The sequence below is a fragment of the Mus caroli genome, chromosome 11, assembly GCF_900094665.2.
Source record: "Mus caroli chromosome 11, CAROLI_EIJ_v1.1, whole genome shotgun sequence".
NCBI classification, from domain to species: Eukaryota; Metazoa; Chordata; class Mammalia; order Rodentia; family Muridae; genus Mus; species Mus caroli.
The window spans coordinates 63590750-63605713 of NC_034580.1; the positions used below are offsets into that span (position 1 = coordinate 63590750).

The window sequence follows — 14964 nt, forward strand, 5'->3', positions numbered from 1 at the left end:
TTGGTTTGGTTTGGTTGAATTTGGCTTGGTTTGCATTGCTGAGAGTTTATGTAGCTCTAACTAGCCTGGAACTCATTATTTATATCAGGCTGGCCTCCAACTCACAGAGATCCTCCTAACTCTGCCTCCCAAATGCTGGGATTAAAAGCATTCACACTGCACATGGCTGGAAGCTATGCTTTTTTTCTTCAGCTGCCTACTCCGGCACTTTCTTCTCTATAAACATACCTCATTCCCTGGTGCTTTTGCCCTTTATCAGTTCCCTGTAAAAGGGAAGCTGTGGGGGGTAGCAAAGGAGTTCCCAGGCTGACCCTTCTCTAGGTTTCCCTCTGGTACAGGAAAGAATGCGGAAGTACTAGAAAATCTCCATGAATCTACATCCATTAATTAGGAATTAATCATAATTTTTTCAAAATTTTTATAGATTTGTTCACTTTATGTATGACGATTTTGCCCACATGTATGTGTACATGTGTGCTCCATGCCAGAGGAGGTAAGAAAATGGCATCAGATCCCCGAAAACTGGAAATACAGGTATGAGCCATCATCTAAGTGGTGGGAATCAAACTCAGGTCCTTTGCCAGAGCAACAAGTGCTCTTAACTGCTAAGCCATCTCTCCAGCCCCTGCAGTTAGTAGTAATTTAACAGAAAAAGGATTGAAAAAAAAACAGACTAAGCAGTTGCTTGATGGAAACATGATTAGGGGAGGTCGTGAGGAAAGGTACTCGTGAATGGAAATTCTTGCAGGGACCGAGAGTCTTGGGGTGAGAGGATGGTTCCGCCGCTGGGGGAGCACGGCAGCACTCTTGCAGAGGACCAGAACTCAGTTCTCTACAGCCAGGGCAAGCAGATCACTGCACCAGCTCCAGTGGATGTACCCAGCTGATCTGCTGCATTCCACAGGCACCGCACTCTGACGGGCACAAATCCACATCATAGAGGCATACATGCACATATGATTCAAAATAAACCCAGAGCTGACGAGGAGGCTCGGGGAGGTAAGAGCGCACACTGCCTTTGCAGAGGGCCCTCCCAGTATCCACATCAGTGGCTCACAGCCACCACTCACTCTAGCTCCAGGGGATCCAACGCCTTCTTCTGGCCTCTACGGACACTGGCATACTCATGCTCAGACACACGCACATACACAATTAGAAAAAATAAATCTTTTTTTTAAAAGAGGGTAAGTATCTATCCATCAATATGGAATCAGGTACAGTAGCAGTCATACTTCCATAAATCGGGACTGTACAATCACTAGAAATTACGCTACACACGATGGGTGATGATAGGTTTATCAAGAGAATGCCTCCACTTCTGGTTTTTGTAGGGGGGTTTGTTTGTTTGTTTGTTTTTGTTTTGGGGGTTTTTGTTTTTTGTTTTGTTTTTCGAGACAGGGTTCCTCTGTATAGTCCTGGCTGTCCTGAAACTCACTCTGTAGACCAGGCTGGCCTGGAACTCAGAGATCCACCTGTCTCTGCCTCCCAAGTGCTGCCAACCATGCCTGGCTCCACTTCTGTTTTTATTGATATAGACTACGGAAAGAAGGGGTTAGGAGGATGTGAGCTGTGAGAAGCTCAGCATAAGCTATTCTTTCTTGTGTGTGTGTGTGTGTGTGTGTGTGTGTGTGCGTGGGTGTGAGTGTGTGTGCCTTCTATTTTTAACAATGGACCCATAGTACTTTCATCATCTGACGGATGAAAAATAAATACTCTAGACTAGGAGTTGCTGGTTTCCAAAGCCTCCCTGGTCCCTGAGTTCTGAACATACAAGAAAGGGATGGGAATAAAGCTAAGTGCTGGAGACCTTGTCTAGCATTTGGGAGGTTCTAGGTGAAATTCCAAGAAAGCAAAAGAAGGTGGGAGGAGCAGTGGTGGGGCACACCTTTAATTCCAGCATTTAGGAAGCATAGGTAGGCAGATCTCTGAGTTAGAGGTCAGCCTGGTCTATGGAGTGACAGCCAGGACTACACAGAGAAGCCTTGTCCACTCCCCCTTGCACCCCCAAAAAAGAAAAAAAAAAGGAAGGAAGGAAAGAAGGAAGCCAGCCATGTGGCCCACTCAGGAATCAGAAACTCTGAGTTTGAGCCTGGTCTGCATAGCTAATTTCAGGCCAGGTGGGGATTCATAATGAGACCCATCAGAGAGGGAGGAGGAGGAAGAGAGGGGGAAGGGAAGGAACAGGGAAGGAAGGAAGGAAGGAAGGAAGGAAGGAAGGAAGGAAGGAAGGAAGGAAGGGAGAAAGAGCTAAAAAAAATAGATCAACCATAGTCTCTTTATGGAGCTGGCTATGCAATTTAGCAATTATCCAAACCTACTGGGTATAAATAAGTAGGTGATCATAAAAGAATTACAAAGGTCAATAAAGACCTAACAAGGTCCTCCACTATGCCATTAATAACTTTTTAAAATGTTGTACAGATAGGGGCTGGAGAGATGGCTCAGTGGTTAAGAGCACTGACTGCTTTTCCAGAGGTCCTGAGTTCAATTCCCAGCAACCACACGGTGGCTCACAAGCATCTGTAATAAGACCTGATGCCCTGGTGTGTCTGAAGATAGTGACAGTATACCCACATACATGAAATCAATAAATAAATCTTTTTTTAAAATGCTGTTCTTAGTATAATTGCTGTTTATGTCATTATGCTTATCACTTCAGTTATAAAGACTGAGTAAACAGGGGTAGGACCCTAGCTCACTGGTAGGATGCATGCACCTATGAAGCCCTGCATTCAGTCTGCAGCATCAAAATAAATGCTAGTGGGCTGCTACCTCACCTCTAGAATTTGAGCTCTTGGGAGGCTAAGACAAGAGGATTCTGTAAGCTCAAGGCCAGCCTGGACAACAGAGCCAGTTCCAACCAAGCCTCGGTACAGAGGCCCTGTCTCCTAAACAGAGAAATAAGTAAGGCCTGGGCTATAGCTTATAGGTATACTGTTTGTCTAGTATGAGCAAGACTCTGGGTTTTGCTGGACCTAGTAGCAAACACCTTTAATCCCAGCACTCAAGAAACAGAGCAGAAAAACCGCTCTGAGCTCACAGCCAGCCTGGTTATATATAACAAACGCTAGAGCAGCTAGAGCTATACAGTGAGACCCTGTCTCAAAGAAGAAAAAAAAAAGACTCTGGTTCCTTTAATCCCAGCACTTGGGAGGCAGAGGCAGGTGGGTTTCTGAGTTCAAGGCCAGCCTGGTCTACAAAGTGAGTTCCAGTACAGCCAGGGCTATACAGAGAAACCCTGTCTCGAAAAACCAACCAAACAAACAAACAAACAAAAGATGTCCACACACACACACACACACACTATTACAAGCCTGAAAGCATGTGCAAGGGTGGTAGCCATGCAACAACAGAGGAACCTGAAAGCCAGATGCTAGCCAAAGCAAGAGTGCTGTGCCTCTGAACTCCAGAAAGGCTCCTGAGATAGAGGTTCTATCTGCTTCAGCAACCGTATGGCATGGGCTAAAGAGAAGACGATGTGTTGAAGTTGGTACATTCACAGAACATTTAGACACAGACCTCACAGTCCAGGGAGTAGGCAAACCAAAGCATTGCCTCACCCCAGCCCAGCAGGAGAAGGAGAGAAGAACCGGAAAGAGCAGCTAAGTCACTTCACCATAAAGAGAAAGGGGGCCTGAGGAGAAAGGACTCCTCCAAGTCCAGGATGTCTCACCCTCCTCCCTGGGAAGCCTCAGTATGCCTCCTCCAGGCAGCAGGACCGAGAATTCTTCAATGGGTCTTCCAACCACACAGCCTCAACGATCTATCTCCTAAGAATTCATTCTAAGGAAATGCCGGAGCTGGTATGTGAAGATTGTATGTTTAATGGTGTTTTCTGCAGTGCAGCTTACTTTTATAGACTCACACTGAAAGCCTATCAGTACCCACAAATCAGTTTACTTTACCAAGCCATGCATGCTACATCCACACATGGAATACGGTGCAGCAGTCCAGGACAGGGTGGATATTTGTGAAGCAGCATACGATGACTCAGAAGACATTAAATGCAAAGAAGTTACAGGACGGTAAATAGAATTCAACATTAAAAAATTTATTGAAAGTGTGTATGTCAGCTGGGTGTGATGGCTCATGCCTGTAATCCTCACACTGGATGGGTATGCACAGGAGGAGTCAGGGTTCAAGGTCAACATCATAGCCTGTCTCAAAAGCATGTGTATTTTGAGGCCAGGTGAGGTTGTTGGGAGCTGGTGAGGCTGCACACACCTGTGATTCTAGCGCCCAGAAGGCAGAGGCAGGAAAATCAAGACAGACCCAAGGCTAACCTGATCTGCATAGCAAATTCTATACCAGCCAAGACTAATAGACATGAGCCCCTAGCTCAAAGGGGACTGGGGGGCTAGAGAGATGGCTCAATGGTTATGAGAACTTCTGTTCTTGCAGAGGGCTGGGTTTGCTTCCCAGCACCCACATGGAGGCTCACAACCGTCTTTAACTCCAGTTCTAGGGGATTCAAGTGTCTAGTCTCTAAGGGAACCCATGGATATGTGCACATACACACCCACAGACAGACACATAAAAAATAGATAAAATGTCTATGTTTGTAGGTCAAAGTGCTCATATTTAAGGATATACTTATACAAAGATTGTCAGTGTCTCTGCATGTATAGCTTGTATTTTATCAAATAAGATATTATCATAGAAAAAGTATGTCTAGTTCCATTTAGGAAACGAAATAAAGAGAGTCCCAAGCCTTGAGAAACACAACCTCCTTACAGTGTAGGAAACACTTTCATAGCCATTGACCTACAAGCTCTGGACGAGTTCAAATAAAATAAAAATACTTCGCCATCCGTAGGCAAGAAGACAGAATGAAAGAAGCCGCTGGCCCATCAGGAGTTGAGCGATTTAGAAGCAGCCAAGACTTCAAAACAAGCCCCTCACTTGTTCAGTCCGGCATGACATCATTGCCTCACCCTGATTGTCTCTCCATCAGCCCAGATAAACTTGTCTGAACCCAAAAAGCTCCCCGCCCCTCCAAGAAATACTAGCAGGCAGCCAGGAAATAAAAACCAAATCAAGGTGATCAGAATCCAGATGAGGGAAGATAACTGTGTTTTCAGAAAAAAAAAAAGGCACCATAGCAAATGCCTAGTGTCACCTATCACAGGGACATAATGGCATTCGTCCTAACTGGCCACCATATGGGCAGAAAGGGTTCTCAGACACCAGAAGCCTCCACTCTGGTGACTCTCAGGCCACGCCCAAGTCCCCCCACCCACCCATTCCTTCCCCTCCCTCACTCCAATTCCCCAAAGTTGCAAGGCACCTGGTCCTGGGTCCTCAGCTGATCTGGTTCACAGCAGCACGTGGGGACCACCTGGGGCCAGCTGGGAAAAAGCAGAAGTCAACAGGAAGAACGAGACTCAATCATGTCTGACAAAAGAGACTCCGGGACAGGAAGTGGGTTTGAGCCAGGAAGGCTGGGGCCTGCTGTCAAGTAGTGAGGCAACCCTGCCAGCTTTGTTACTCAGCTGGAGTTGAGCAAGACCTGGGAGCTTGGGCAAGGGAGTAAGAAATGCCAGTCATAGCTTCAAGGCTCTCCACCTCTGCTGTCTGCGTGTGAGCGGCTGCTTCTGGTCCTCTCACCCACTTCTCGCCTCTGTCCCTAAGAACGAACAAACGCTGGCTAACTAATTTAGTGGAGAAGACAAACAGGTGCCAATGCTTTTATGTTACACCGGTGCAATAACACAGCAAGTGAGAGCTCAAATTAGGGGTATATGGGTGTGGCTCAGTGGTACTCTACTTGCCCAGCCTGGGTAAGGCCCTGGGCTCTGTGCCCAGTGCTCAAAATCAAAACAAACCAGAGAGAGAGAGAGAGAAGAGAACACAATCTTAAAGTCAGAGATCTTAGACTTTTCATCCTTGAACCTCGTTTTCCCTCTTAGGAACTGGAGCTAACACCAGTGCTGACTCCTGCCACTGTTTGCCGCTCAGATGGGATAATGTGTATCACTACCTCCATATAAATCCCAAGATCCAGTGAGTCCCTTGAGCTGTCAGTATTGTCCCCTTCCTGCCTTTCCAAGGCTGGTCCATTCCCTAAGTCTTTATCAGATCACGTAAGTCATCCACGTCTCTTGCCTCCACAGTGACTGCAGTTCTCCTGTGCCCATTAGTCTTACCAAATAGAACAGGAGCCATTGGTAAGAGTGGGCACAGATAACACGTTAAAGTTACTGCCTGCTCATGTTTAGTCTACAAATGTCCATCTGATGGAAAACAAAATAACAACGCCTTATCTGTTGTTAACAACACAAAACAAGAAGCTTCCCTGGGAAGTCATTTCCCATAGGGGTGTCTTTATTCCCAAGGTTAATCCAGAGAAGGCAGGGTTTGTACATACTTGTCTCTAATAGGTGCCTAGGAGGGGCCAGCAAGTACTGGAAGTTAGTCTATAAATATTTGTGGCTCTCAGTGATCTGATGGAAACATGGCCCTATTTAAACCCAGTCCTAGACTGTGAACTGACCTCAAGGGGACAGGATACCTCAGACAGATAGGCAGACATGTAGGGTTACAGAGAGAGGGGTTTACTGTAGGACTTACTAAGGAAGAATAGTCTTGAGTGACAGTAAAAACTATAGCTGGCAATCTGGGTCAGAAAGAGGAGTATACTTATGGGCTGGGACAAAAGTGACTTCATCCTGGCTGGAACGTACCTGGTATCTCATAACAAAATATCAAAGAGTCGGGTGCATTCCTGGGACCAGGGTCTGGTTGTTCAAAGCCCCATATTTGACTTTAATGGTTTTATCTAGTTGTGGTTTGCTGGGAGACCATACAGGAAAAACCGGCCAGGGTTACTCAGGGGCAATCATGGTGGCTATGACTCAAGATGGCTGTGGTCATGTCAAACAAATCCATACTGAAGCACATAGACAAGCTGTACCTGAGCTGAGGGACCCATTGCAACAGGACTAGGGTTTTGCAGGTTGAAGCAAAGCTTTTCATGAAAGTAAGACAAGGCCACCTTGGCATGCTTTAAAAGTGGTTCTCACAATCCCAGAAAGCTCTGAAAGATGGGAAAGGCATGTGTGCCTAGTCAGGTGATGCCGTGCATTTAATCCCAGCACTTGGAAGGCAAAGGCAGACGGATCTGAGTTTGAAGCTAGCCTGGTCTACAGAGTGAGTTCCAGAACACTTAGAGCTACACAGACATGCCCTGGGGGGGGGGAGAGAGAGAGAGAGAGAGAGAGAGAGAGAGAGAGAGCCCAAGCTGCCTGAAGGCCTCCATCATCTCCACCTCCAGATGAAACCTGCTTAACCTGCTAAACTCAACTCCCCCTCAAATCATGTTTATCACCTGCTGACCAATAGCCTGGCCCCTGGCTCTCTGCTCCCATCTCCCTGACCCCCTTCTCAGATGATGATGGTCCTAACAGCTGAAGTCCTTGCTTCCTGCAACCTCTCCACCAGAGCTGTTCATCTGGCTCCACTCTCCAAGCTTCATCGAGCTTTACTGTGTGCTAGGCACTTGGGCGGGGTTTAACCCATTCTGATTTAACATCAAGATACTCTGTTAGGCCAAGGGTGTTCTCATTTACAGATCTGAAAACTGAGCCCCAACATGTTCACAAAAATTGCCCAAGGACACACCACTCGGCTGATGGATTCAAAGTAGCCATTTGCATTTATCTATAAGATTGTGATAGGGCTGGAGAGTTGGCTCAGCAGTTAAGAGCACTTGCTGTTCTTCCAGAGGACTGAGGCTCAGTTTCCAGCCCCGACATAGTGGCTCATAACCCCCTGCATCTTCAGCTCAGCCCTCTATGGCCTCTGAAGGCACAAGCAACACACAACAACAACAACAACAACAACAATGAAAGGAAAACAGGTGGTGGTGGTGCAAGGCTTTATTTAATCTCAGCACTGAGGCAGATCTCTGTGAGTTTGAAGCCAGCCAGATTTACAGAACAGTTCCAGGATAGCCAAGGCTAAACAAAGAAACCCTGTCTCAAAAATAAACAAGCAAACAAATACATAAATGGAATTAGGTTTGCTCCTGGATGCGCCTGGGTGTGAGTCCCTCTCACCCACTGCAGCGCAGAGACAGGACTTCTCACAAAGAGTGCACACTAAACTCAATTCTGAGCATGAGTCATCACAAAAAAAAGGGGGGGAATTTGTTTAAAAGGCAGAATCGGGCCTCACTTGACAGCTACAGAATCAGAATTTACATTTTCACAGGAAAACCAGGGAACGGGAACGTTTTTCATAGTTAGAGGCCACCACAGGTGCACACTGAATTGAGGGGGGTGGTACTGTAGAGGCGTCCAAAAGCAAAGCAAGCATAGAAAAACAAAACCCCAAACTTCACAAGGTTCTTGATTTAGAGAATTTCACCCCTGGATGTAGCAGAGTCAAAAGTTAGAACTAGGAAGCTCTCCACTCTCTGTTCAATGTCAACATTCTAGAAATGTCAACAAGACCTTGGACTAGGATGGAAATATGGACAGCAAAGAGCTGTCTTTAGAGCGCCACCTGCTGGTTCTAGTTACGCATTTCTGCTAGGGTAACCCAGCAGCTCTGCCTCTGAGCCTTCTATTAATAGTGAATCCTTAGAGTCTTTCTCACAGGGGTTGGGGGGTGTTATTTATGCATCTTCAACATTCATCATTCCTTTTTCCAGTGACTGGTTCAGGCAATTCCTTACTCTCTAAATAACAACAGTGGATCACTTCTCATTTGCTTAGCCCCTCCGCATCTTCAATTTGGTCCAGTTCATCCAGGCCTTTTTACTAGAGCAAAAAGCTTTTAAGATTTAGCTAAGAAAGCCTTCCGACTAGTCAAAGTAGTAACACACCTTGCCCTCGGTGTTCCGACTAAGAAAAAAGACATAAAGATGTCAAATTGGTCCCAGCAACCAAACTTTTTAGCAGTCACATGGACACGTCCCTCGTTGTCTTAAGTTTATAGCAGTCTAAATCAGGAAGAGGCAGGCAAGGAGGCACATGCCTCCAATCCCAGCACTTGAGAGGCTGAGACCAGAGGATCTCTAAGAGTTCCAGGCCAGCCTTGTCTACATAGAGAATTTCAGGCCAGCCAGGGTTACACAATGAGGTCCTGTCTCAAAAAGTAAAATCAGGCCAGGCGTGGTGGTACACACCTTGAATCCCAGCACTTGGGAGGCAGAGGCAGACAGATTTCTGAGTTCGAGGCCAGCCTGGTCTACAGGGTGAGTTCCAAGACAGGCAGGGCTACACCACAGAGAAACCCTATCTCAAAAAGCCAAGGAAAAAAAAAGTAAAATCAGTAAGAAAGCCATCCCAAAAGAAAACTGGATGCCAGACACAAAATCATAGTAGAAAAAAAATGCAAATAGAAAAAGACATCTCAATTTTTAAAATTTTGTTTATTTTTGGTTTTTCAAGACATGGTCTCTTGTGTAGCCCTGGCTGGCCTGGAACTGTCTGTAGACCAGGCTGGCCTTGAATTCAGAGATCGAGCGTCCTCTGCCTTCCAAGTGCTAGGATCAAAGGCGTGCACCACCACTGCCCAGCTGACATTTAAAGTTTTTACTTAGTTTTGGGTCTGGAGAGATGATCCAGCGTTTTAGAGTGAGATTCAATTCTCAGCACCCGTCCTGCGGCTCATAACCCCCGTAACTCCCGTTCTAGCAGATCCAACGTCTTCTGTGCTCTTACCTCCCAGGGCACCAGGCACACAAGTGAGACACATACATGCATGCAGGCAAAATATTCAGACACATAAAATAAATCTTCTAACAAGTTTTAGGCCGGGCGGGGTGGTACTCCTTTAATCCCAGTGTTCCGGCAAACAGAGATTGGCAGATCTCTGAGTTCAAGGCTAGCCTGGTCTATATATCGAGTTCCAGGACCACCAAGGCTACATAGAGAGACCACCCCTGTCTCCAAAAAGAGATTTGATGTGCCAGGGTAAGGTGATACCCAAGGGAAGCTATCACATCTACAGAGGAGAAGAGGAGGGGAGATGGGAGGAGGGACTATGTGAAGGGGGATCGGAGGGGGGCTGGGGACAGCAGTCAGGGCGTTAAGCGAATAAATAAATGAAAAAAAGTAAAAATGGTAATGAATAATATCCTCAATAATAGTTAGTATTACTCACCTCATGATACTTTTAGAGAGCTTAAAAGTATCTGAAGCACTAAATTGTGAACTTCCCCAGGCCTAGGGATTGTATGATGTAGGAGTCAAAAGAAAGAGACAATCCAGATTGACGGGTGAGACGGACTCTTCATATATTTTAAACTTATTAAAGTTCAAGACAATACTCGATGTGACTCTGTATCCAGATTGACGGGTGAGACGGACTCTTCATATATTTTAAACTTATTAAAGAAGTTCAAGACAATACTCGATGTGACTCTGTATCCAGATTGACGGGTGAGATGGGACTCTTCATATATTTTAAACTTATTAAAGTTCAAGACAATACTCGATGTGACTCTGTATCTTCTTCGTTTAAGTTATTTGCTCCTCTCTGTCGGGGCTTTCCTGGGAGTCATTTTTCTGCTTGGAGATCTTCCTTCCAGACAGGGAAACAGCTGGTTAAGAGTGCTTGCCTGGCTTAACCACACTGAGCTGGATGGTGGTGGCTCAGGCCTGTCACCAAAGCACTAGAGGCAAGAGGAGCAGGAGTTCAAGGGCATCCTTGGCTAAGCAGCGAGCCTCAGGCCACCAGGGATACCTGGGACTATGTCTCAAAAAAAAAAAAATCTAAATTGACACCTACATTTTTTAATATATGTGAGTATACTGTCGCTGTCTTCACAATGTGGTTGCTGGAAATTGAACTCAGGACCTCTGGAGAAGTCAGTGCTCTTAACCGCTGAGCCATCTCTCCAGCTGGACACCTACACTCTTCCAGCCATTTGAAGATGACAGTGTGTGTCTTTAACTTCCATTGTCTTTTATCTTGAAAGCGAACTGTCAGCATTCTTCTTGTACAAAAGGTATACATTTTCTCAACTTTAAAACACAATTTAGGGGCTGGAGAGATGGCTCAGAGCTTAACAGCACTGGCTGTTCTTCCAGAGGTCCTGAGTTCAATTCCCAGCAACCACATTGTGGCTCACAACCCATCTATCTGTAATGGGATCTGACGCCCTCTTCTGGTGTGTCTGAAAACAGCAACGGTATACTCACAAATATAAAATAAATAAATCTTTACAAAAAAAAAAAAAAAACAGGGGGGAGGGCATGGGGGACTTTTCGAATAGCATTGGAAATGTAATTGAGGAAAAGATGTAATTAAAAAAAAGGAAAAAAAACAATTTAACCGCATTTACATGTGTGCCTGAGTGTGCACACGTGTGTGCTTACCATGGCATCTGTGTCCATGTCAGAAGGACTTAGTTCTCCTTCCATCACACGGATCCGGGGATGGAATTCAGACCCTCAGGCTTGGTGCCAAGAGCCTTTACCTGCTGGGCCACCTCACTGGCCCTTCATGTCGTTTTCCTTTTTGTTTTCGAAATATTTAACTAATGTACCTGAATGTCAGATCTACATGTTCACCTGCATGCCGGAAGCACATTAGATGGGTGTGGCACCCAGCGCCCTTAACCGCTGAGCCATCTCTCTCCAGCCCCTAACGCCTGCCATCTCGGTATGCAGATTTTTCCTGAGATGCACAGTTTCCATGGTTTAAAATCTGCTCACCAGCATTGCAAAATTCAGTCTGTAGCTCCCAACTCATGCTCCTGACTGTGTACTTGCTTCTAATTACCATATTCACCCCTTCACAGCGTGCTCCAACCCTTCACAGCAAGCTCCGTGTGTAGCTATGTGCTTGGCTGCATTTTTTTACTTTCTCTACTGTGATTTAGACTGAATATTTCCTACTGACCTGTCTTCAAGTTTACTAATCCTCTCTTCTATTCTAGCTATTTTACATCTGATTCTTTTTTTTTTTTTTAAAGTAAGTTTCTAGTGGTTTCTCTCCCTTTTTGTTGTGGTGGTAGTAGGTGTTTTGTTTTGTTTTGTTTTAAGGTTTATTATAATGAGGGCGCCAGATCTCATTATAGTTAGTTGTGAGCCACCATGTGGTTTCTGGGAATTGAACTCAAGACCTCTAGAAAAACAGCCAGTGCTCTTAACCTCTGAGCCATCTCTCCAGTCCCGGTGGGTTTCTTCTTGTTGTTGTTGTTGCTTGTTTGCTTGTTTAAGACAGGGTTTCTCTGTGTAGCCCTGACTGTCCTGAAACTTACTCTATAGACCAGGCTGGCCTCAAACTCACAGACAGCCACCTGCCTCTGCCTCTGAATGCTGAAATTAAAGGTGTGCACCACCACCACCCCCCTGCAGTCTATCTCCCTTCTTAAATGCATCAGCATCTGTTTAATAATATAAATACCCTGTTAGTTTTTGGAACGGCTCCTCCCATTCCTACTCCTGCCCCAGGCTTGTAATGTGCAGCCCAGGCTGGCACTTCAACCCAAGTCCTCTTGTTTCTAGATCCTGAGTGCTGGGATCACAGGAACATGCCACCACATCAGCTCCAGTCCTTGCTGTCTCATCCAACTGGATTCCAGCTGTTGAACCTACAACTGTGAAGCTGAAAGCTATACTTCACTTAACCACAGCTTTTTCCGTTGTTTCTTATCATTACTCCTCCCCCACATATATTGAATATGGTTTAGCAAATTATCTGAATTCAAAGGCTACTTGGGCTGTGGAGCTCATTTCTCCTGTGCCCTTTACCTAATCTTTGTTCCTTAAACTCTAGTTCATTTGGATTCCAAGTTTTTGTTCCTTTGTTTGGTTCGTTGGTTTGATTGATTTGTTTGTTTGTTTGTTTGTTTTGAGACCGGGATTCTGTAGCTCTGGCTATCCTAGAACTCACTGAGTAGAACAGGCTGGCCTCAAACTCACGAAGATGCTCCTGTCAGGGTGCACCTCTACATCCAGCTTGGATTCCTTTTTTCTTTTTCCTAAAAAGACAATGTTTCTCTGTGTAGTCCTGGCTGACCTAGAACAACTCACTCTATAGACCATGCTGACCTTGAACTCAGGAACTCAAGAGATCTGCCTGTCTCTGCCTCCTGAGTGTTGGGGTTAAAGGTGTGTATCACCATGCCTGGCTTTCGGATTCCATTTTTTTTTAAAGGATTTATTGATTTTATGTGTATGAGTACACTGTAGTTATCTTCAGACACACCAGAAGAGGGCATCAGATCTCATTACAGATGGTTGTGAGCCACCATGTGGTTGCTGGGAATTGAACTCAGGACCTCTGGAAGAACAGTCAGTGCTCTTAACCACTGAGCCGTCTCTCCAGCCCAGATTCTAATTTTTAAATTACATTTTTAAAATGGATGTGAATAGTTTGCATGTAGAGGTCAGAGGATACCTTGCAGTCAGCCGTCTGCTCAAGGGACAGAACTCAGGTTTGGCTTGGTGGCCAGAGCCTTTACTCATTGAGCCATCTTGCCAGTCACTGGACTCCAGTTTTCAAGCCCTGGTGTATCGCCAAGGATTTCGACCATTTTCTGCTTTGCCTCAATGTCTCCTAAGCAAATGGACAAATTCCTTGAAGGTAAAAGCAATAGACATGATCCCCCACTTGCTTCAGTGTTTCTTTCTCTCAACAGTTTACTCCAGTACCGTCCACGCTGCCTGCACTGAAGCCACTGTGTGCGCGTCTGCATGCGTATGCGTGGTCATGGGCTCCTGAAGATCTTTCACATTGTTCTCAAAAGACACCCACATCTGATAATACAATCTACCAATCCTGGCAGAAGCAAAGTTGTAGAATGCAACACTTCCTTTTGGTTTGGTTTGGTTGGTTGGTTTGGTTTGGGTTTTTTTTTTTTTTTTTTTNGTTGGTTGGTTGGTTGGTTGGTTGGTTGGTTGGATGGATGGATGGATGGATGGATGGTTGGGTTTCTTTTTTTTAAGACAGGGGTTGGATGGTTGGGTTTAAGACAGGGTTTCTTTGTGTCCTGGAACTCACTCTCAAGTTTGATGGCCTCAAACTCAGAGATCCGCCTACCTCTGCCTTCTGAATGCTGGGATTAAAGGTGTGTGCCACCACTGCCTGGCAAATGCACACTTCTTTTTTTTTGTTGTTGTTGTTTTGTTTTGTTTTTTTGTTTTTTGAGACAGGGTTTCTCTGTATAGCTCTGGCTGTCCTGGAACTCACTTTGTAGACCAGGCTGGCCTTGAACTCAGAAATCCGCCTGTCTCTGCCTCCCGAGTGCTGGGATTAAAGGCATGCGCCTCCACGCCCGGCTTAAATGCACACTTCTTAAACCGGTAATTCTGACTGCTCTATAAGAGACTGACCATAGACAATAATGAAGCCAGGAAAGGGAGTTGAAAGACAATATTTAGAATTCCACACAAGCAGCCTATGGTGCCTGGACAAGACCATTAGTGTTGGTAACACAAACACATTGGTGTTGACCTACAGGTACAACCAAGGTGTCAGAAGCCCTTTTGTGTGCTTCATGTAAGTACACACCACAATAACACCAAGATGTCTAAAACGAACATTTTCTGCAGAGAAATGTTGTAATAGGGACTAATAGGAAACACTCTTACCATCAATTAACATCAGATTAATTAATTACTACTGTCCATGAAAACTCATGGCCGAGGGGCTGGAGAGACATGGCTCAGCAGTTACACGTGCTTGGGGCTCTCTCATGAGGACAATGAGTTCAGATGTCAGCACCTACCTCACATGGCTCACGTATAATACCCTCAAAAAGCACCACACACACACACACACAAGTCACACAGAAATATGTACAAAACACAAATCCTAAAACAATAAACAAAATAAACACCGTCTTTGAGGGCGGCCCAGAGATGGAGCCTTACCCGACTTTCAGCAGATTCGAAATTCCCTTCCCAGCTCTGTTTTTAAAAAAGGTTTCTTTTGGTTTTGTTCTCACAGATCCCCACATAGACCAGGCTGGCCTTGAACTCACAGAGATTCCCCTGCCTCTTCCTC

General features: G+C 45.4%; 1 protein-coding gene across 1 annotated transcript in view; it reads right to left on the reverse strand.

Annotated features, from left to right (window-relative positions):
• The window catches only part of Ndel1 (nudE neurodevelopment protein 1 like 1), a 46262-nt gene extending 40893 nt beyond the window's left edge, over positions 1 to 5369 (reverse strand). Inside the window, exon 1 of the mRNA XM_021176323.2 lies at positions 5288 to 5369. The gene's annotated coding sequence lies outside the window, so the exon portion shown is untranslated. The remainder of the gene's footprint in view (positions 1 to 5287) is intronic.
• Between the last annotated feature and the right edge of the window lie 9595 nt (positions 5370 to 14964).